We start from the raw sequence: 23,477 nt of genomic DNA, 5'->3' as shown, positions 1-23,477 counted from the left end.
GTCACTGTCAAAACAGATCACTTCCAATGTTTCTCCACAAATCAACGGGTAAATCATAAGCCACCTCCCTTTCTCAACAAGAGGTCATTAGTGATTTGGCAAAGTGTCCTAATCCAACTCATAAGAGTTTGAATTTGTCTTATCTAATATAAACACCCAAATTATTTTTACTAAACAACTTATTATTGTTATAACTTAGTAATTTTTGGTATTTTCATTATTCAAAATGTGTTTTTGAATGTTTAAATAAATTTTCAATTAGAAGTTAAACAAGTTTTACATATGGTTGTAGAATTTAAAATCCTTACTCATTGTCGTGACCTTTATATCACTTCATATATGGTTATGTATGTTTTCTAAGGTATTATAGCCAGCAATTAGTATCAAAGTGTGAGAGAGATCAAACTTCTTGTTGGCTTCTATAGAAGTAGTGTAGTAGTGTAGCATTAATAAATTGCTTTGAAAGGGATTGGAGTGTAGATCTATGGAGGCCACATATCTGTATACAAATAGCAAAGGGTTCATTTGAAGAAATGTGTGGTCTTATTGAAGTCTAATTTTGTAAATCATAGTCACTTTGATCGTGGTCCTAGCCTAGGTATGCATTGATAGATCACAATCTGAGTTCACAACTCGAGATTAGCAAATTCCACAAGTCATGAGCACAATCTATTCACATTACATTGTGAATTGAAAGCTCGATTTTGTTGGATGGAGTATGAGAGATGGAAGTATCTATGTGGTTGCAAATTAATTGAATCACCTTGAGTTTGTATATCAACTATAACAACACCGACGACGTTTTCAATTGAAGCATCCATGTTGGATGTTCAGATTTGAGAAATAAATTGTAACGTAAAATTCATTTCAAGCTGGATTTTTTATTGTCACATGATAATTTATAGTTAGTGAAGAAATAACACGAGATTGAAAACAACAACAAAGAGCACCCAGACCATTGTGGTGTTGAAGCTCATGGACATAATCGCATGAGAATATCCCCAATTGTCGATGGCAAGAAGAAGTCAATAAAAAAGGAAGAATGTCATTTTATGAATAGTCATATGACCTTTGATTTGATATATGTGGATAAAGTGCAAGTGTGCTTACTAATCCAATATATATTGCTTGTTTGGGCATAGATCGTGGCAATAAATAAAATCTTGTCACTGTGCAAGTTCCAAATGTTATGTAGTGAACAACCTTAGAAGTTGTGGTTAGAGGACATCGATGACATGACTATTAGCATGATGAGGAGGTTGTTGGCTTATCAGATCTATTGTGGTAGATTGAGTTGAGTTGTATATAGACTATGATGACCACTTAGCAGCGTGATTGGTGGTGAGATTGGGTTGACTTTGTGATGGTTTTGAACTTCTTTGAAATGGTGTTGTTATTATCCCTGTTGAATACCAAGCGAGTCACAAGAATAATATTGCTCTTGCTCTAAATGACCCTAAGGCAGAGCACACTATTTCTATGACCACCAAAGAGCTTGAGACTTATATATCAAGCCAGAAGGTTGCAAATGAGACTCCAATTTTTATTTGTAGTGTCGACTAGTAATCTTGTAATGATTTTGGCTAGTCTTCCCTCTAATAACTAAAATAGTGAGTTGCAGAGCTTTTATTTCCATTATTTTTTGGACTTGCATGAAAAATATTTGTTATGAAGCATGATGGAAGAAGTAGAAATTGAGATGCTATTTGTGGAATGGGTAGAATTGAAAAGAATGGTGTATAGGGTATTTATGTTTTCAGAGATGCACAATGCAAATAAAGGCTAGTTAATAATGGTAGATCAGTTTGTCGAAGTACTATAAGTTGCCCTCACGTTTCATTGGCATGGTTGGAACATTTGAAGGTGATCAACAAAATGATAAATATTTGCCCTAATATTGTTTCCCACTATGCCACACTTGGGTTATCTCGCACTATTTTCCATTTCCTCTAGATTGGAATCGTACCTTGCTATAGGGAAAGGGCACCAATTCATGCTGGTACCTTTGTACCTTTGGCTCTTTAATCCATACAATGAGCAATAACATGTTAAATCTGATAGTCAATTAGATTGTAAAAAAATAAATTAAAATATTGTCAACAAATACAAAATTTCAATGTGAAAAGTTAAACTATAGAAACTTTACAAAAAAATTTGGTCAACCCCTAACTAATATGGGTTTGACCAAAAACTCAATGCAATACTCTACTGCCTAAAGCATAATAAGAAAACTTTCACACTTAAGTACCATAAAAAATACCTACAATTTATAAAGCTTATCACGCAATAGTATTGAACATGTCATGCAACAACCACCCCTTATATGGTATCTCTAGGAGTTATTTGGAATCAAAATTGGATATGGATGTCAATGGGGGGTTTTTCATACAAATGATAGACCTTAGGGACTTGACCAAATTTAATATGGAAAACAAGCACCTTGGATATTGTTGAATGTTCTTAGGATTAAATGCCTTGAATTAGTCTTCAAACCAACACATGATTTCATTATAGGTATCCAAGTGGGATATGGGTTCCATGAGTAGGTTCTTGACATCCAAACATGGTTCAAGGAGAAGCAAGGGCCTTCAACCCTCCTTGAACCTACTTGAGCTTAAGTGCCATGAAAGACACCAAGATACTATGACATAAGCCTTCATTAGGGGATCTTTGTCTTAGGACTTAGATTTGGGTGCCATTAAGTTGTCTTATGCACTATAAATGGAACTCAGGACCTTAGTCATGGCTATTGTAGGGAAGCAATAACCTTTGGCCCCAGATCATGGTTGGGGGAGGGAAACAACAATCTTAGGCCTTAAACATAACTTTTCAATCCTAAGCATCATGAAGGCCTCATTAGACCACAACATGGGACCACATATGGGGTTTGGGGCCTTATCGATTAGAAGGAATGAAAACAATTGCCTTAGGATCTTTATGAATATTCTCAAGTTCAAGAGCCTTGAAGAAGTCCTTAACCCACAGCATATGAACCTTATAAGGGGTATTTAGCATTGGAGTAGGATACAAGTGCCAAGAATAGGTTTTGTGACTAGAAATGTGCATTAATGCATAAAAATGGTTAAAGGGGAAACCATTGCCTTAATTCCTAATTAAACCTTCTTGAGCTCAACCATCATGGACAATACATAGAAACCATGACACAGGCCCTCCCTATGGGGCCTTTGACATATGAGGTGAATATATAGGCACCACTACGGGGTCTTGGGCATGATGGATTGGTCTTAGGTCCTTGATGATAATCAAGGGATGGAAATACGAACCTTCAGCCCTAAAGCTTGCTTCTCAAGCTCAAGTACCATAGATAAGTGCTTGTACCACATCTGGCCTTTGTTGGTTATCAATCACGTCCAAGGGTGTTATGGGCACCAACCTAGCTTAGTTGTGAACAAAGAATGGGTCTTGAGGTCTAACAAAGGTCAAGGCAGGATAATTGGGGCCTTGCACCTTAAATGGATCTTCTCTAGCTCAATCACCATAAAATAAAACACCTGCAATCCATAAAACATTCCCTCCCTCCGGATCTTTTAATTACAAGTCGTTTAGTAGGGAATATTATGACATTTTTAGTAACACTTCTAGTATTTGGGTCTTGACAATGGTCAAAGAAGGATAACAAGGGTCTTTGGAATTTAACAAAACTTATAAGGCTCAAACATTGTGAAAGATACATTCAAACACTACATAGACCCTTTCCATGCAATCTCTAGCCCCTAAGTGGCATATGGTTGTCATTAAGTGGTTTTGGTCAATAGTGTAGGTCTAGGGATCTTAACCATGATAAAAAATGGGAAACAAGGGTCTTATGTAGGAAAATGAATGTTCTAGGCCTTAAATGCCATGAACAAGGCATATAAACATGTGCATTTGGCATAAACAAGGCATATAAATATAAGATTGTTGGTATTTGGCATTTGAGTAGAATACAAGTGCTAAGAATAAGTTTTGTGGACTAGAAATGTGCGTTAAGGCATAAAAATGGTTAAAGGGGAAACCATGGCCTTAACTCCTAATTAAACGTTCTTGAGCTAAACCATCATGGACAATACATATAAACCATGACACAAGCCATCTCTATGGAGCATTTGACATATGAGGTGAATATATAGGCACCACTATGGGGTCTTGGGCATGATGGATGGGTCTTAGGTCTTTGATGATAATCAAGGGATGGAAATAAGAACCTTCGGCCCTAAAGCTTGCTTGTCAAGCTCAAGTACTGTGGACAAGTTCTTGTACCACATCTGGCCTTTGTTGGTTATCAATCACCTCCAAGGGTGTTATGGGCACCATACTAGCTTATTTGTGAACAAAGAATGGGTCTTGAGGTCTAACAAAGGTCAAGGCAGGATACTTGGGGCCTTGCACCCTAAATGGCTCTTCTATAGCTCAATCACTGTAAAATAAAACACCTGCAATCCATAAAACATTCCCTCCCTCGAGGATTTTTAATTACAAGTCGTTTTGTAGGGAAGATTATGACATTTTTAGTAATACTTCTAGTATTTGGGTCTTGACAATGGTCAAAGAAGGATAACAAGGCTCTTTTGAATTTAACAAAACTTATAAGGCTCAAACATTGTGAAAGATACATTCAAACACTACATAGACCCTTTCCACGCAATATTTGGCCCCTAAGTGGGATATGGTTGTCATTAAGTGGTTTTGGTCAATAGTGTGGGTTTAGGGATCTAAACCATGATAAAAAATGGAAAACAAGGGCCTTATGTAGGAAAATGAATGTTCTAGGCCTTAAGTGCTATCAACAAGGCATATAAACATGTGCCCCTTTTATCTTTCAACTTTGAATGGTACTCCAAGCATCATTAATTAGTTTTGTGCAAATGATATAGTTCTAGGGACCTTTACTATGCTCAATAGACGAAAATAAGTCATTTTCCCCTAAAAGAATGTTTTAGTGTAAAAGATTTTGTTTTGAAACATGATAGGGTGAGAAAGTTTTACCATGGTTTTTATTTTATGCAACAATAATATGCACACATTGACATTCCTATGATTTAAAAAAAAATGTGTGATTGCCTTTTTTCTCTTACATATTGGATGAGTTGGTTACATTAGTTTTTGTATTCAAATTGATCAACCTAGTGATTCAATCATTTTTCCAACTTCCTATTATAATCTCCATTTTTTTATCAAACTTTTAATATGGATAATATGTAGATTCCAACTATATATTTTTTTGGGATAAGGATTGTTTCTATTTTTTATCTATGTGTGTAATAATTATAAAATACATAGATTTTTAATTTCACTTGTTTATTTTTTTTACTTCTTCTTCTTTTTTCGAGGAAAGAAATTAGTACCACATATACTCATTTAAGAGTTCTCAAGAGCAGGCCATACCACAAGTATACTCATTTAAGAGTTTAGAAGGATCGAAACCAATACAAGATTGTTGGTACCAATCCACATGTATACTCATTTAAGAGTTCACAAGGTATACTCATCTAAGAGTTCGGGAGGTCATATGTATACTCATTTAAGAGAATACAAGATTGTTGGTACCATCCCATAGGTATACTCATTTAAGAGTTAATTTATTCTTGGGCTACAACATACTCATTTAAGAGTTCACAAGGTATACTCATTTAAGAGTTACACCATTCTAGAGCTACAAAATGTCAAATTATGAGGTTTGAACCTAGATGGGGAGGATCACAACAATTCCACTCAAAACCACCCATACTAAACTCAATTCAATTACTTCTTTATTATCTATCATGTGGAAAACAAAATTTTATAGTTTATAAGTATAAACCAATCCCTACACACTAAAAAGAAAATTTACAAGTGTACAAATTTATTTCAAAAATTTCTAGCATTTAGGTACTACATTATATATTAGCATTAATATAAATTATATTTTTAGAGGAAAACTAAGACAGGATTATTAAAATAACATGATTTTTTTTATGAATTATACAAAATTTCCATAAATAAATATTATAACACCTAAATTACTATTTTACAATGCATACTATGATTAAGTAGAGAAAACTATTCTGAAAAAGTTTGCCTACCTAATCTTGAGAAAGTTAATGAAGCCTAGCAATTCACTTCACAAAAAGTAGTACTATTTCCTATCGTGAAACCATAATCCCAAGATTTTGCACATGAGGCCTTATTAAAAGGCAATATTTTGTCATACCTTAATGTAAATGGCTATTATGCCAATGCCATTAAGTTCACCCTACAAAGTTGAATAACACATGAGGCTTTATCAAAAAGGTCCATTAAGTTAATTTTACAAAGATGAATAACACATGAGGCTTTATCACAAAGAAAATATTAGAAAGATGTTTAACTATTATATGTTTTAGAATTTTTGAGGTAATTTTTTAATCAAATTTTCATTTTTATTTTTTAAATTAGATTTTTTATTATATATATTCAACCCTAAATATTAAGATTATAAAAAATTTACAAATCAAATTTATAATTCCAACACATAACTTGTGATTCTTGTGATTCTAACACATCAGTTTTAAATTAAATATAAAAATAAACCTAAAAAATATAATAAATAGAGTAAAACAAAAATTATACATCCTACCTTTAGTCCGCGGTGGTTATCCCAATACCATTATGTTCACTTCCCTCTGCAAAGGTGAACCACACATGCGGCCTTATTACAAAGGCAATGCTACACGCCCTTCTTGGCCATTATCCAAATATACCATTATGTTCACTCTACAGAGGTGAAGTATTAAACTCTGGTTGGTCTCCTTTCCCTCAATTTTGCTCATTCACTCATGCGTGCATAGGACAAATTATGCCTCACCCTCCTCTCAATCAAGGAGTCCGTCCTTATGACCAGCACGAATTATGTTGCTTTTCTGGCTTCATCATTAGGGTGGTTGGCATCAGCAGTTTCTTCTCCTTCTGCGGGCATTCGTACGGATAATTACCTGTCTCACTTGAAGTTATGGTGGTTGGCCATCAGCAATTTATTCTCGTTCTGCGGGCATGCGTACGGGTAATTACTTGTCTCACTTGAAGTAGTTGTGGTAAGGAGGGTTGGAATTTCAAAACAAATCCCTGGTTAAATTTAACTATTTTCACATTTTTATCGCATATTTCTTAATATCAAATAAAAATCTTGACAACCTTATAAAATTTGAAATATATTTGATCACCTATGAAAGGCAAATTGCCTGTCAAATTCTAAGATTATGCTGAGAGAGTACAATACTTGTGGTGGCAATGTCATCAAAGCGATGCAGCTGAAGCGTTCCAATACCCCACAATGTCCCAGGATCGAAACCTGGCTCTGATATACTATGTAAAAATACTGGTGGTGTCAATATATAGGCGACACAACAGAGAAGAGACGCTAGACGCCGTTAAGTATATAAAAGCCGCATGCTGCAAATATACACTACTAAATTACTATTTTACAACGCATACTATGATTTAGTAGAGAGTGAGTCGTGATCAGGCTGTGCAAGATCTTCGTCAGGAGGTTTGGACAGGAGCCAGTGCCCGTCGTTTCCCTGCACCATCCCTTTGTTCTTTTCAACCCACCATGAATCAAGAACCATATAATCATCCTTCAACCAATCTGTGGACTTATTGACAAGGGCAATATCTCGATCCACCTCCAGCTTGAACGGATCGTTTTTCCCTCTTGTGCCGGCCACCGCGTGCAGATACGCTTCCAGGTTGTGCCAGTGGGAGGCGTCGCCAGGATTCTTCAGGTACGGTGACTTGCCGGTGTCGACCCGTAGCTCGACGCCGACATCTGCGTAGCCCAGCAACGGATGCAGCGGGACGAGGTCGGGGTTATTAGTGATGCGCAAGACTCTGAGGTTGGGGAGCTTGTCGACCACTTTCTTGAACGCATCGTTGCCCACCCGGGGCTGGCAAAGACTATGGCGGTCACGGGAATCGGTGTGGCTCTGCCAGAGGGTTTATTGAGGCCGTTGATGACGATGTCGAAGGCGCAGAGCGTGGCGAGGGCGGCGCCGAGGCTGTGGCCCGTGGTGGTGATGCTGATCTCCTCGTCCTTGTATAATTCCAGGAGCCGCTTGAGCTCTCGCAGGACTTGTTGTCTGGCGCTAGTTTTGTTGAAGGGCGAGCGCGGGTCGTCAGATGTGTAGATAGAGAACCAGCCCCTTTGCACCCTCGCATCGAGCCTAGCCACCTTGTCGGTCTCTTGGTCGAGCCCCGTTTGGTCGGGGAGGAGAGTGGAGAGTGTGGCCTGACCAGGGTCGAAGTCGTTAATCCACTCGAGGGACTCGATGGTTCCTCTCCATGCCACTGTGATGTCGCGCCGCCCGTATTGGGTTTTTCCGGTGTCGGTAACGTGGGCAACGTAGCCCATCCAGTTGGACTCGCGACTCCATGCCTCGCGGGAGAGGGATGTCACAATAAAGGCCTCCGGCAAATTGATGGTGGAGGTGGCGTAGGTGAATTTGGAAACGCTGTATCCCCACTCTGTCGGCCGCTTTGTTAAGCCGAGGTCGTCGAAGAAATGAGGGCCGCCATATCTGGAGCTGCCTGCGTATTTGGAGCGGCGCTCGCTGATGAATGTATTGTAGGTTGCCTGAGAATGTTCTCCGTAGATGAGAATGCTTTTACGGAGATCAGAGTCGAGAGGGTCCAGGAGTCCCTCCCACTGCTGGCTCCCTTGCAGTAATTTCCATCTCCTGGCGATGCTTCCTGCGACACCCATATCTGCCATGATCGTTTCTTTTACAGAGTCGGCTATATCAGAGTGTGCGATCTATAAAACACCAGTGGATTTAATAAATTAAATTATATCTTGTGATACCGTAAGAGAAACTAGGTCCGGCCATGTGTCATAAAGATGTGAAGGCTACAGTCCCCAGATGGCGTGCAACAGAATATTTCGATATGCCTCAAGCACAATATGGAATGCCAAACGAAGGAGGAGGTACATTCCCCGTGCTGGTAAGAAAAGTATCTTATCGTTACCTAACTTAGTTTTAATCCTTATTCTAGAAATTAACGTAACTTCATGACCCCTACTAGTCAAATGATTACATCCCAAGTGAAATGTCTTCACTCAACCACTCCCAAATTTGAACAAAGATATCATTCTAGAATGTCAAATCCCATGTTTAATTAATTTAATTGATTACTGGTTTATCAAGCAACCTTCGGCAAATTTTTTGTTGGAATTTGTTAACATGAATTGACTAAGGAGAGCCTACTCCGAAGTCAATTTAGAAATGGAAAAAGGTTATAAACAAAGTATCAAGTACCCCTTGGCAATTTATTTTCCTTTTTATGTGAAAATACGCTGACATGAGAATGGTGTGGATAAAAGTTCTAAACAAAGTATCAAGTAACCCTCGGCAATTTATTTTCCTTTTTATGTGAAAATATGGTGACATGAGAATGGTGTGGATAACTTTTTTAGATTCCGGAAATAAATCTCACTATATATCTATGTGTTTATACTCTTATATAATTTATGCAGATTATTATATAAAGGAAATGTTGTTCTGGGTTGTTTTTTTATTTATGCAAACAATACTATATTGTTTGACCAGTTCCCTAGCAGAAATAGGAGAGCACACAATTGGTTGTTTCTTGTCAAGGGTTAGGAGAGCACCAAAATTGATTGCAAAAAATCCACTGGTTCATTGTTGCAGCAACAAATTATTTCATTGTTGCATCAACAAATTATTTCATTGTTGCGGCAACTTGCTGGTTCACTGGTGCGGCAACTCGTTGGTTAACCATTGAGCAACTCATTGGTTAACTGTTGTGGCAACTCACTAGTTAACCATTGTGGCAACTTGTTGGTTAATCGTTGCGACAACTTGCTTGTTAACCCTTGCAGAAACTTGTTGGTTAACCATTGCGACAACTCACTGGTTAACTGTTGCGGCAACTCGTAGTTTGATCATTGCAATAACTCACTGGTTGACTGTTGCGGTAGATCGCTAGTTTACCATTATGACAACTCGTTGGTTCAACGTTCCAACAACTCCCTGGTTTACAGTTGTGGTAACTCGCTAGGTCACCATCGTGGCAACGCATTGGGTCATTGTTGCAACGCAATTCTGGGTTACCATTGCAGCAACTCTTTGGGTCACAAAATGGTAAAGCAAGTCAAATGGGAAACAATCATTGCCCTTCCGATGCAAGACCCTAAAGAAAATATCATATTTTCTAAAAAGGATTTAGATTGGTCTGAAGTACATGGAAAACACATGGAGATTGATCAGATTGCAAGAATCCCTTCAAATAGAATTGGAGACTTTATTAGAGGAGAGGGAATGAACCTAGATATTCCATGTTCTTTCACCCGGGTACAAAATAAACACAGAGGCTCAAGTCCTACTACTTCCTTGCGATTTGAAGTGTAATTCTTTTAGAGATGCATTGTTTATATGTTGGTATTAATAATGTTCGATCACTTTTCATGGATTCATATGTATTGACTTTTCAAATGTTTTTATGTAGCTATGCTCGTTCATATGGCCTCAAGGAAAGAAGAGGACAAAATGAAATGAAGTGAATTTCCTCATTTGTGAAAAAGAGGGGTTGCCAATGCCATTTTATTGTAAAAGTTATGGTTCAAATCCCTAAGATAGCAATAATAACATATAACATGTATGAGCCTGAAGATAGCCAAGGATGGCCTTGTCATGGCCAACATGACACTTCGAGTCATGTTAGGTCCCTGCATCAACCAAAGTTTATCAAGGGACATGGTTTCCTATATATAGAGTTGTTTATTCTTGGAAGTGTCAGTTGACTCGGTTTGCAAAATGCATGTTAAAAAATATGTTGACATGGATGCCACAACTCGAGATAGGAATTTATTTTTGTGTAGGAAAGATGTTGTTAACATCTATAATCATCTAATGAAAGGAAAGTATCAGTTGCATAAGAAGGATGAAATGAGTGTGAACCTTTGGTATAAAAAACACCAAGATGTTTTTTTTCTTTTATCAAAAGCCCAATGGTGGAGAGATCCCTTTTATAGTTGGAATTCAAATGAAGTGGATGTTGGAGACCATGGTGAAGCTATCGAATAATAGCTTAATAGCCATGGATTCAACATTCAACACAAATAAATATGGGGTGAGTGTATTAAGAATGATTGATCTAGTACAATAATTTGATTTGTAATGATTGATAATGATTAATGAATTGAAGTTGATTTCATATGTTTTTTTAATGTGATAGTATCAATTGTACACACTTGTGGTGTTTGATGAACAACAAAGTGGGGTGCTAGTTGCATGGGTGGTGGCATCACGTAATACATCACATGACATTTCACTATGGTTGGATCACCTCATGCATAGGTGTCACCAAGTTGATCATAGTTGGAAAGTTAATGCCTTCATGGTTGATGATGCATTGGATGAAATCAGTGCTTTAAGGTAACTTCAATCTTCTTATTTTATAGTGCAACTTGTATTTATTACAAAAAGAACATGCTTGAAATGAATTGAATGTGGTAGGAGAATCACAAGGTGCAATGTTATCTTGTGTGTTTGGCACGTACGTCGAGCATGGCTAGAAATTGTGAATTGATTGGCCAACAATCCAGAAATAGCGAAAGAGATGTTTAGTGATTTGGTTTTAATTATGAATTATTGTTCTAGTGCTGAAGTGAGAAATGCAATTAATGCTTTCTTCAACAAATTTTCTAATGAGGAGAAGTTTCTAGACCATTTCCACAAGAATTGGGGTTTTGGTGACAATATTTATAAGTTGACAAACTCTTTCTTACATTTCCCTTTTTGGTTTTCATATAGGGGAAATATCTTCATCAACCCAACTTTTCTGCAATTAGGGATATGGGTAAAAGGTTGTCAGGATTTCCCCCATGCAGATCAAGAGACAAACAATGTTGTGGAGTCATATCACTATTACCTAAAGAAAAAATTTCTATCTGATAGAAGAAAGAAATGTGCTCATGGGATGGATTGGTTGATATATGTTATTCTAACAAATGTTGAACCCTGTTTCGGTTTAAGGAAATTATAAAAAGGGAATATTTTTTGAATAATTACAGGAAAGAGAAACAATTTGAATCATCAATGGAAAAAAGAAAAAAAATAATTCTAGATAGTGATTGCAGCCCTCATGAGCAAATGTCTCATGATTTTTGGGTGAGGAGTCCATCCAAACCTAATAAGCAATATCTTGTCACTTTTCATCGCACAAATTTCTTCACTTGTGATTTCCCATGGTTTATTTATGGCAACATTTGCAAGCATGCCATAAAGGTGGGTTGGTTACCTTCTCGTTCAATGGCTTCAAACCAATTACTAAATCATCAAAGCACAATTGATTCATACAATGGCCCTCCTAAGATAAATATAGAGGCAATATTGGATCTTGGTGAAGATGCAAACACATTTTCCATGGATAATCACAATGTTGATGTAAATGTTGAAGGACTTGATTTGGCCAAAGAGGATTTACTTGGATACGTAGACCTGATTTGAAGCAATCCTCTTGCTAATTTGATCAAGACTGAACAGTTCATTGCTTTGGTTAAAAAAATAATAGATGATGCCAACAATCTTCATATTATGGATTATCAATTCACGTTTGGGTTGGGTGATTTTGAGTCATCTTCGAAGAGGGAAGAGTTTCCTGAGCCCCAAAAAGAGAAGAAAACAAACAAACAAAATGACAGATTGGAAATTGACTTGAATATCACTGCAGATAAAGATGAACCATTTGAGTTTGAACAACTCAACAAGCGAGGTTGCCCTTGCTCCAAAAATGCATGGTTTTCCAAGTTTGTTGTGATACATTTGTTTTCAATTTTATTTTAATATTTATTATTGTATTACATGTATTTAATATATTATTGTTTTGTTGAATATGTTCATGTATGTTTGATAAGCGGTGAGGATATATTTTATGATTTGGGAAATTTGTCTGAATTTTCATTTAAAGTCAGTAAATCAATCCATGCATTTACACTCAGTCTTTCAATACATTGATTATTTTGTATGTTATGGAAGATAGCTTTTACAGGGTTGCTCCATACTTGAATTATGTTTGCATACATTGGTGTCTAATCATGAATTTGATATATAAATTGGAATAAAAACAACGGAAATGTAACAAAATTTGTAGCGGAAATGCAATGAAATTGTAACAAAACATGTAAAACACAATTTTACCAGTTTTTTATAACTACTCAATGTTAATGGTGATATATTATTGGAGAATAATATATATTACAACATCAAAGATTATGTGTTTTCTGACTATGAGTTTTTGCACTAGTGGCAATGAGTGTCAACAATGGTGAGCCAGTGTGTCAACAACGGTGAGTGGGAAAATGTCAACAACAATGAGGGAGTGAATATCAGCAGGAACATAGGGGTCATTCTAAATATGAGGATGAAGGGGGGTTTTCATGAATATTTCTTATACAATAATCATTGTGTCATGCTTCACCTGGACGAAGATACCCTATAGTTTCCATAATTTCATTCGAGCATTCAAACTCGTTTTTTTTTAAATAGCTTTCACAAGGTTGTTCCATATTTTCATTATGCTTGCATACATTAGTGTCTAATCATGAATATGATATATAAATTGGAATAAAAACAACGGAAATGTCACAAAATTTGTAGTGAAAATACAATGAAATTGTAACAAAACATGTAAATTCATAACAAAACATGTAAATTCGTACAATTCATCGAGCAAGTCTTTTTCTAGATTTGTACAGGCCCTATATGCTTCTATGAAACCATTTTTATATTCAATCTAGAAAGGCTTATTGCTAATGATGTCATTATTTTTAAAACATCATCAATCTTTCTACTAAGTACACGTTGTAATTGGTTGAAGGAGCCCTGCAACTAAGCACACCATCCATTATCTGTCTGAGTTGTTTCTTATCATTCTCCATCTTGGACACCTTCCTTTGCAACTCAACCACTATGTTTTTATGTTTTCCTTCAACTTTGTTTATATATTATTCCCATGTCTTGCAAAGGTCATGAATTAATTTTTCATGCAAATGGAAAGGTATTAGTTTTCCCTTATAAGAGGGTATACACAGGGCTAATTTATCCTTTGGTTCCTCATCCTTTGTTTGCACAACAATGTCTTTGGTCAGTTTGATCTTTGGTTCTTGATCCTTTGTTTGAACAATAGTGTATATGATTAGTTTCATCTCTAGTTCCTGATCCTCTATTTGTATAATTGTTTCTTTTGTTAGTTTCATCTCTAGTTCTTGTTCCTCTATTTGCACAGTTGTGCCTTTGGTCAATTTCATCTCTAGTTTTTGGTCCTCTGTTTTCACAACAATGTCATCAGTATGTTTTTTCCAAGGGGTATATTTTCTTGGACCCCTGGAGAAGGTATATCTATGACACCAATGGGTAGGGACTCTGAAACTTGGGCCAAGCAATTTAATCTTTCAAAACTTTATTTTTGTCTGAGTTCATTTGTTAGGGTTTTAACTTTGTTTTGTAGTTGTTTGTTTTTCATCTGGAGAATCCTATTCTTCCTTAACAATGAAATATACAAAGGAATATTTGAAGGGGTACTTACTATTTTAACGTGCTTCTTTGTCAATTCTGGTGGTGCAGTTTCTTGGTCCTCCTTATCATCCCCATACAAAATTTAAATTGATGCAAGGCCATCTGTTCCACACCATTCGACTACTCCTTGTATGTACTCATTGTCAGAATCAAGAGAGGGGAAATTCTCAAATTGTTCTTTTGTGTCAACAAGGTGGCCTAATATTTTTTCCATGAATCCTTGCTACATGTATCCTTGCTCCATGACTCCTTCCATCAATACATCTTGTGGATGTTCTTTCTATTTCTTCTGTAACAACGGGGAGGGTTTCATGAACTGAAGCAACACGACCTCACTTTGTCCTATTCTGTTTGGATTTTGGCACCACTGTTGGGCACTTCTTGTATCCTCTCAATCTTCTGGTGGCAGGTTTACTCCCCAATATTTCTACTTCATCATCATCATCTTGTTCGTCTCCTTTATGTGGGGATTTAGCAACAGAATCCTTAGAAACCCCTGTAGTTTGAACATTGGGTGGATCAGTTGCCATATGAAAAGGTTATGTGGGAATTTATGCAGCTGGGAGGTCATGGGTCGGAGTTACAGTTGGGGGGTCATGGGGTGGAGTTGCAGATGCTAGGGCATCCTATGGTGGAGTATCATCTTCAGCATGCATTGGCCTTCCAAATAGTTCATCTCAAGTTCTCCCCTCCCTTTGCATTGCACTAACCACCAAAAGTTTAATGAGATAATAGTGGGACAGGGTTTCGAATGACCTCTTTGATTTCTGCACCAATCAGACCATATGCTCTAGGGGGTTTGCAAGAAAGAAAGGCATGTTAACCAACCTTCCATGATGCAAGTGTTCTAATAACCGGAGGTGTTCATAATAAATAACGACATACCTCCCTTCATATGTGAAATATTTATGGACAAGGAATGCAACATCTTTTTAGGGTTGTGGTAATTCTCGCCTGTTGGATTTTGTGCATATCTTTTACAATTGTTCACCTACCTCAAGGAATTTCCGCAAAACACCAAGTTGGGGTTTTTGGGGTGCATAACATTGTTCTCTTATCTGGGGTAACCTTATTTCTTCTTTGTATTATGCACCAATGTCCCTGCTACCTCAGATCTACCCTCCCTATAATGCATGGAAAATTCTAGAGCTATACCATCATTATACCCCTGCAACCTGCAAATATACTCCATCTAGTCGACCTGTTTAAAAAATGGTCTAACGCATGGAAATTCGTGTAGCAATTATTCGGTAGGTTCTCTATGAAGTTGTTGATGGTGCTGGACCCGCCAACATTCAGGGGATATCCCTAGTATGAAGTCCCAACAAGACCTCACATTGTTTGGTGTAAGAGTCCCATCTGGTATGATGGCCTGGTTTCCATTATCTTAAAGATATGCCTTAGCTCTTGCTTTTCAACACATGAGAGTGGTATACTTATTCTTCAAATAGTGAGGTTCATGTGGCTGGTGAGTGCTTACTGTAACTTGTGTCTAAGTTCATTCACTGCAGAGGGAGAGGGTGAGAGTGAGTCTCAAGTCGAGAGTGAATTGTCCCAAATTTGTTAGAAATGCACAAAACAATAGGATTTGCGTAGTTTCTGGCGAAGTAGTCCACACGGATGCGACAGTCACAAACACAAAGGTGAACAGATAGCACGTACAACACCCATTGGAGTAGTCCAAATGAGTGCGACGGTTGTTATAACAAGTTTACAATAATGAATATGTCAAGTGTCCAACGGAGTAGTCCACACAGGCAAAACAATGTTAACAACTGATACAACACATTTCCAACAACATATGCACTAAAACAACTGAAATAGTTCAACTATCTTAATACAGGTTAAAGCAACATGCATTACAAGCGTCCAAAGAATAGTCTTACAAATGAATACAATACATGTGTGAAAATGTGCTGGCCTGTTAATAGGCTTCTGAATTAAGCAAAAGTTCCAAGACACATCCGTACACCATACATCACTAACCCCGATAGCGGGGCGTTGGAGCCATTGTTCACTCCTCAAAGAAAAGATTACAGACTCTCAAGGCTATGTGGGAGGAGCCAAGGTGAAAAGTCTTTTGCATGTACAAATGAGGGGTATATATAGCCAAGGGTGAACTTGACCTTTGTGACTCTTTGACTTCCCTCATGATTGTTTGACTTACATGAATCTTCAGCTGATATGAATCTTCAACTTCATATATAGGTATTTTGGACTTCCACATTACATTACATTGATTATAGTAGTATGGCCCACAATAGTGATGTGGCGAGACGACTCATGACATGACTCGACATGACACTGCTGGTATGTTCATGTTGATGGTGGTGTCCATGTCGAGCTACTGTGCTACTGAGTGATGAGTGTGCTCTTGGTGTATCATAGCTTCACCTTCGCATGACAAGGTGTGCAAAGTCTTTGATGGTCTTGGTGTTCGCTTGATGTTGCATGTGCATGTATCCCCTTTGCTGGTACTTGGCATGCTTCATATGTTCATTCGTTCGTGAACAAGTCTCCTAGCATGCGCTCCTTGTTCATCCCGTTCATCGTCATGCCATGTCTCATCCATGTACATGTCTCTGCAATCACTCATGACGAGATAACATCAAATCTAGAAATCCCCTAGTCTACCATGATGCATCATCTTTCGTTTCTGGGTGCAGGTGACCGGGAGAGAGGACAAGGCTTTGAAACTGCGCAGAGCACATTTCAGGTCAGGATGCGAGGCTCTGAGACACTGTCGAGGAAAACTGCGCAGAGGTCACTGAGAGGCTAGGTTGAGCAGTCCGGGAAAAAAGTGACATCTGCGAGATCTGGCTTATCTGGGAGGCAGAATTGCACAATTTTTCCAGGGAAGGTAGTGTGGGCAACAGGAGGCACTGGCAATGAAAACTGCGCAGATTTCCAAAGGAGGCCGAGAGTGGGCCGCGGGAGCTTGGTGGCAAAAACTGCTTAGATCTAGGAGGAAGTCATGGAGGACATGTCTACGTAGTTTTCGAGTTAAGCAGGGTGTCGGGAAACAGGTGGACTATCCAAGAAAACTGAACAATTTTCAGGAGGAGTGGCAAGCAAGCCGTCAGGGGGACTGACTAACAAAACTACACAATTTCCAGAGATAGTGTAGTGACAGGAAGCGAGTGCATGTCCCTCTTGTCTGTGTAATTTCTGGAGGCATTACAGGCATGCAGGCTGCCAGCTTCTACGCAATTTTGGGTATGAGTGCAGCCCTGGGTCACTGCCCAAGTCCAATTCTCCAGTTGACCAGTGGGAGGCTTGATGGATAGGCTTGTGGGAAGCACAGACTGAGATAACTTCTTGCGCAACTTCTGCATTGTTTTGGGTGACAGTAATCTAGGTTGATTCCAGGATTGCGCAGTGAAAACTGCCTGGAGGGAAGCCTCAAGCTCTGTGCAGTTCTGGGCAACAGTGCTTGGTCACTGAGTTCTAAGACTACATAGTGCAACTCAGTGGAGGTCTGACTGATGGAGGGTGGTCCGGTCGAAATATCTTCGGAAAAATGGTTAAGTGTGTGAGCGAGTGAACTCGTGTATACATGACCTTGCGAACACACACTCAACATGACTCAACGAAAAGATACCTCAAACCAACAAGACAACATATGCTCAGTGTGACTAACTAAAGGGTGAGAGTGACAAGTGCAACACTTGAGATAGATCATTGAATGACCGTGACGAAACTTGTGTGACATTGCATACAACTTCGTGTGTGAGTGCGATAGATGTTTACATAGCAAACACAACTTGTACACACAAAGACAAACCTTGAACATAGCCAGAACAAGATTGCAAGCATGACATTGCAACCAACATGCTAAAAGACGACCAGTGAACGGTCAAGAAAAGAAGGTGTAAAGACTCGACATGAGCTCATGAGATGAGCCTGAGTGTTTTCAATCATCAAGTAAAAACCAAGGAAGGCTCTGAAATTGGATGCAGGCCAAAATTTTGGAGGGTGTTGCAACTGCTACAACACTTGGCGACACACTGGTTGAATACCAGCTTCTCTAATTCGATTTATTGACAGCACAGGGCCTTGGTCTATCAGGGAGTATTGAATCGCTATGTGGGTTAATTCGTTTTGCCCACTTACTCCATGGATAGATATGGTTCACCTTTTTCCAACTCAGTCAAACAAAACAACACATTTTAGCTTGACCATAATGTTTCAAAATTGGGAAGGGTAGTTTGGCCTCCGAGTTTAAAATTTTCAGAGTATAGGTTTTCATCTCTGGTATTGCTCCACTGCCAATATGCCTGGATAGTACCCCAGTGGAGTCACACAAGAAAACACACATTTCTCCACTGCCAATGAGCTTGGTTAGTACCCTGGTGGAGTTGCATGCTTCACCTCTCTGCGTAGGAAGCCTTTCTCTTCTTTCACCTTTGTATTTTTTTTTTGAAAAGAGGACTGTGCATAGGCACTTATTTATTTTTGGGGTGGAAGAGGGATCCTGACTTATTGAGAGCATAAGAGGTTGTTCCTTTAGAGAAGCATGTAAGACCTCTGATTTAGTTTTGCTCATTTAGATTTTCCCCTTCTCCGTTTCTACTGGTTGGATGAGCTTGAACACACAGAGCAGAAGACTAAGTACAAGTAGTAGTTAGTTGAGTGTTTAAGCATGATACTATATTTTAAGTTTAAAATCATAAAACTTTAACAACGAAAAGTAAGTTGCATTTTCAAAAACAAGTGATACAGGAACACCAAATCGTGAGATGATGTTCTGTTGGAGGAAGTTGATGACTTCTTGGTCGTTCACTTGCTTAAGCCGAACTAATTCTGTCACCGCGTGAAGTAATATGTTGCTGTCAAGATGTAGCGGTGTTGTTTCGACGAATGTGGGAAAATTTCCCCAATGATGTCTAAGCCCCACTATTGAAATGGTTCAGTCACTGCAACAGGGTGCAACAAGGATGTTGACCGTTGTGTTCTGTCTGTGCATCGCTGACAGACCGGGCACTTGCGGCCATAAGCATGTGCATCCTCGAATAATGTGGGCCAGTAGAAACCAACTCACATGACTTTGTGCGTAGTGGTGTTTCTCGTGAAGTGGCCCTTGGCTGGTCCGTCATGCAGATCATGAAAGACCTTCTCTTAATCATGTGCCTCCAGGCACTTGAGAAAAATTTCATTGCTGTGCTTTCTGTAAAGCACTCCATGCACTAAATGATAAGGGAAAGCTTTGAGGCGAAGTGCCCTCTTCTGTCTCATGGAGAATTGAGAGGGTGTGCTGCCATGCCATGCTCAAGGTAATAGCACACATCTTCATACCAAGAGTTTCTGCATGAAGTGGGTGGTGCTCGCTCTACATCATACATCTCGATTTCTTGCTCCTAACTAGTGAGCTCTTCTTCCTCCTCCTATGCATGGACTTCTTCAACTGCGAGTATGTAGAGACCATGACCCTTAATAGTGTCAAATGGATTGATGTCAAGATCACACTCTTGTAATCCCTTCATCCATTTCGCACATCTTTCACCCAGATCTTGTTGTACAAGCAGTGATCTGACTGTTGGGTGTGGCACAAAGACTATGCAATGGTTTTTCAACAAGTAGGGTCTGAAGTGTTTCACCGCCTTGTATATTGTGTATGTTTGTTTGTCGATGGCGGGGAAGTTGAGTTTGGGTCCCTGCATTCTTACGCTCATGAAGGAGATGGGATGTTCATCGTTCAACTCATCCTTCTGAGTGAGTACTGCAACAAGCGAATTGTCGGAGGTGAATGTGTATAGAAAGAAATCCTTATTAAAGTCTAGGCTGTAAAGTGCAGGTGCCTCTTCGATAGCCTGCGTAATATGGGTGAATTCAATCTTTTTCTTCTTACCCCATTTGTAGGTTGCATCCTTCTTGATCATGTCTTGCATAGGTTTCACTAGTTGCACATAATCCGAGATGAACTTTCCGAGGAAGTTGATCTTTCCAAAGAAGGACTATGCGCCTTTCTTTTTGGCTGGGTGAGGAATTTGTGTGATCATCCAAACTCGGATCAGATCAACCTTGATCCCACTTCTGGAATTGATGTGTCTGAGGAGGTTCCCCTTAGACACTGCAAATACACTTTTCTTGGGATTCAAAGATATCTCATATTTTCGACATCGCTCGAATATCTTCTTTAGATGGCATATGTGGTATGACCATTTTCTAGGAAAGGGAGTCACATCGTCAAGGTAAACAACTACGCTTTGTCCGATAAGTCCATAGAAGGCGATGTCCATGATGCGCTGAAAGGTTGCGCCTATGTTCGCAAGACCAAATGGAATTCTCCTATAGGTGAGCATACCCCACTTGGTACAGAAGGTAGTTTTCAGTCTGTCCGGTTCCCCTACCACAACCTCGTTGTATCACGAAAAACCATTGAGAAGAGAAAAAATTTATGCTCCATATATTGTCTGTAAAATATGTTCCATTGACGACACAGGGTAGTTGTCTTTGTCCGAGGCGCAGTTCAGGTTTCTAAAATCAACACATAAGAAGATCTCCCCAGACTTCTTACATACAGGAACCAAGTTAGAAACCCACGTAGAATGACAAACTCTGTAAATATCTGATCATCCAACAACTTAGTTAGTTCTTTCTGTATGAGGGGTTCAAGTGACGAATGTACTTTTCTCAACTTCTGCTGAAATGGCTTGACCCCTTCTTTGATCAGAATCACATGTTGGATTATTCACGTGTCGTATGTTTTCAGATCAATATATGTCCATGCGAACACATCCTAGTATTGCTTGAACAAGCGAACAAAGTCTTGCTGCTCCTGCGGTGTGCAACACGTACCGAGATTGACGAACTTCAGATCTTGTTATGTTCGTGCATCATGGTGGAACTGTGGGTTTTGTTGTTCCTTGGCCCTTGAAAGCAGTTCTGTAAGTCATAGAGATTTTCGAGAGATAACACACCCTTTGGGATGAGGTTTCCTTTCTTGTCATCAGTTGCGGCTTACAGAGACTGCTCGTGCATATCTTCGTCAATCGCTGCATCGTTGAAGACATCAACATTAGCCATGAAGTGCAGTATATATTGATCATCATAAAAAATGCGTAAATTATTTATGTTATCAGGGATAGAAGGCTTATACAAAATTTCAATAGTAAACCTATCCCTAAGCGGTGTCATCCTAGCAGCTACGTTAGCTAAGGCATCGACAGTTACATTATGCATTCTTAGCACAACAATGATATTGAAAGCTTGGAAGTTAGAGATCAGTCACCATACCTCTTGTTGATAACTTTTGAGATGAGGTGACAAATAGTGTATGGTGTTACGTACCTGTCGTACCATGATTTCTGAATCACCTACCACTTTGAGCGCAACAACATTGAGGCTAATGGTTTTGTACAAGCCCAATACGAGTTCTTCATATTTAGGAATGTTGTCTATGCACTCGAACTCAAAGCGGCTTGAGATCAAGTGTTTCTTGTTCTTTGGGTCTATCATGACACACCTAGCTCCAGAGCCATCCTGTGTCTTTGGTCCCTCAAAATACATGGTCCACAACTCGTCTATACATGGACCACTTGACGTGCTAGTACTACTACTACTGCTGCTACTGCTACTAGTGTTACAATGTACTGTACATGTTTCATTATCATCAGTCAGGAAAGGAAGGAGACCCAACTGTGTGCCTGGTGGGGTTGGAGTTGGCTGTGCGAGATAACACCCCAACTGTGTTTCCAAGAGGCGGTTTCTAAACATGAGTTCTGCGAAAGCCAACAGTTTATTCTCACCACTAATGGAAGTGACACTATGTTTCATGCATCTCTTGGATAACACCCAGATCTGATTGCTTTTGCCCTTGTACGGAAGCCCCTAAGTGTGACTAGTGTGTGGAAAAGTACCCATTCAACTGGCTAGACCAATCTCTACTAAGTAGTAAGCCATATTCTTCTGGTATGTCCACAATGACAATGTTAATGCATTGGTGAACTTGGACATCATGAGATAATCGGATGATCACATCTCGAAGTTCACCAATGGCAGGTACGCATGTTCAATCTAGTTGGATGATATGTGTAGATGTCTTGCTCCATTACGCATTGATCCTCTCGGTAATGGAGAGTGGCATAACGTTAGTTGATTCACTAGATTCAACCAAATAGTTGTGAACGTTGCAGTTAAAGAGTTCAAATGAGAGCAAGAATGGAGGGAAAACAGAGTTTGCTTCTTCCATCCGGAGTGTGTTGAGCATAATTGTGAGTGAACCGGAGATGTGCTTGCTCCCTTGCTGGTAGAGGTTGTGTTGTCTATGGATGTTTTGCCCAATGCGCACAATAGAATATGCCACTAACCCTTGAGATTATCTAACTCGAATAAGGAGATGTTTGCATGAGTTTTCTTCATATCTTCAACAATATTGTAGTCAAGAGCGGGTAAAATCATTGAGGTGTTCGGGGTTGGACTCATGTTTGTACTGTCGACGGAGTGTTCAGAATTTTACTACTCATGGACGTACTCTTGTTTGCAGCTGTCTTCCCAGAGCTGCTTTGTACTTTCTTCTTTTGGACGACTAGTGGATCAACCTTTATCATCATTAGTTCCATCTTTTCTTGCACCTCCCCAACAGTAAGGGGATCCCCTTGACTTTTGAGATTGTATCGACCATTTTTCTTTGGGGGTTTCTTCTCGGTGTTCATTTTCTGTGTTGCGCGCGAGCATTGATACATGTTGATCACCTGCCCAATACTTGGTGCCTCATCATATGCAGCATCTTCTTCATCATCTTCATCTTTCGATTGACATTGCACATTGTTTACCATGTTTCTCATACCATTGAACATCGAGTCTGCAACTCGTTTACATTCCGGACAAGTCCCTTCTGGGTGACAGTCATTATGGAATGAGAAAAAATTGGGGTTCACACACATTTCCATCTGGAACACTGAGCTGGAGCTTTGCATAGTTTTAGCC

The 23,477-nt window shown here is 39.0% G+C and overlaps 1 pseudogene; it reads right to left on the bottom strand.

Annotated features, from left to right (window-relative positions):
- Window positions 1–7,179: 7,179 nt before the first annotated feature.
- On the bottom strand, window positions 7,180–8,821 carry LOC149162451 (phospholipase A1-II 1 pseudogene; annotated as a pseudogene).
- Between the last annotated feature and the right edge of the window lie 14,656 nt (window positions 8,822–23,477).

This window comes from Pinus tabuliformis, chromosome 5_2 (assembly GCF_031772625.1).
Source record: "Pinus tabuliformis cultivar Carrire ecotype Pingquan chromosome 5_2, CPIR1, whole genome shotgun sequence".
In the NCBI taxonomy this organism is placed as follows: domain Eukaryota; kingdom Viridiplantae; phylum Streptophyta; class Pinopsida; order Pinales; family Pinaceae; genus Pinus; species Pinus tabuliformis.
This window is presented reverse-complemented; position numbering and strand designations above follow the sequence as displayed.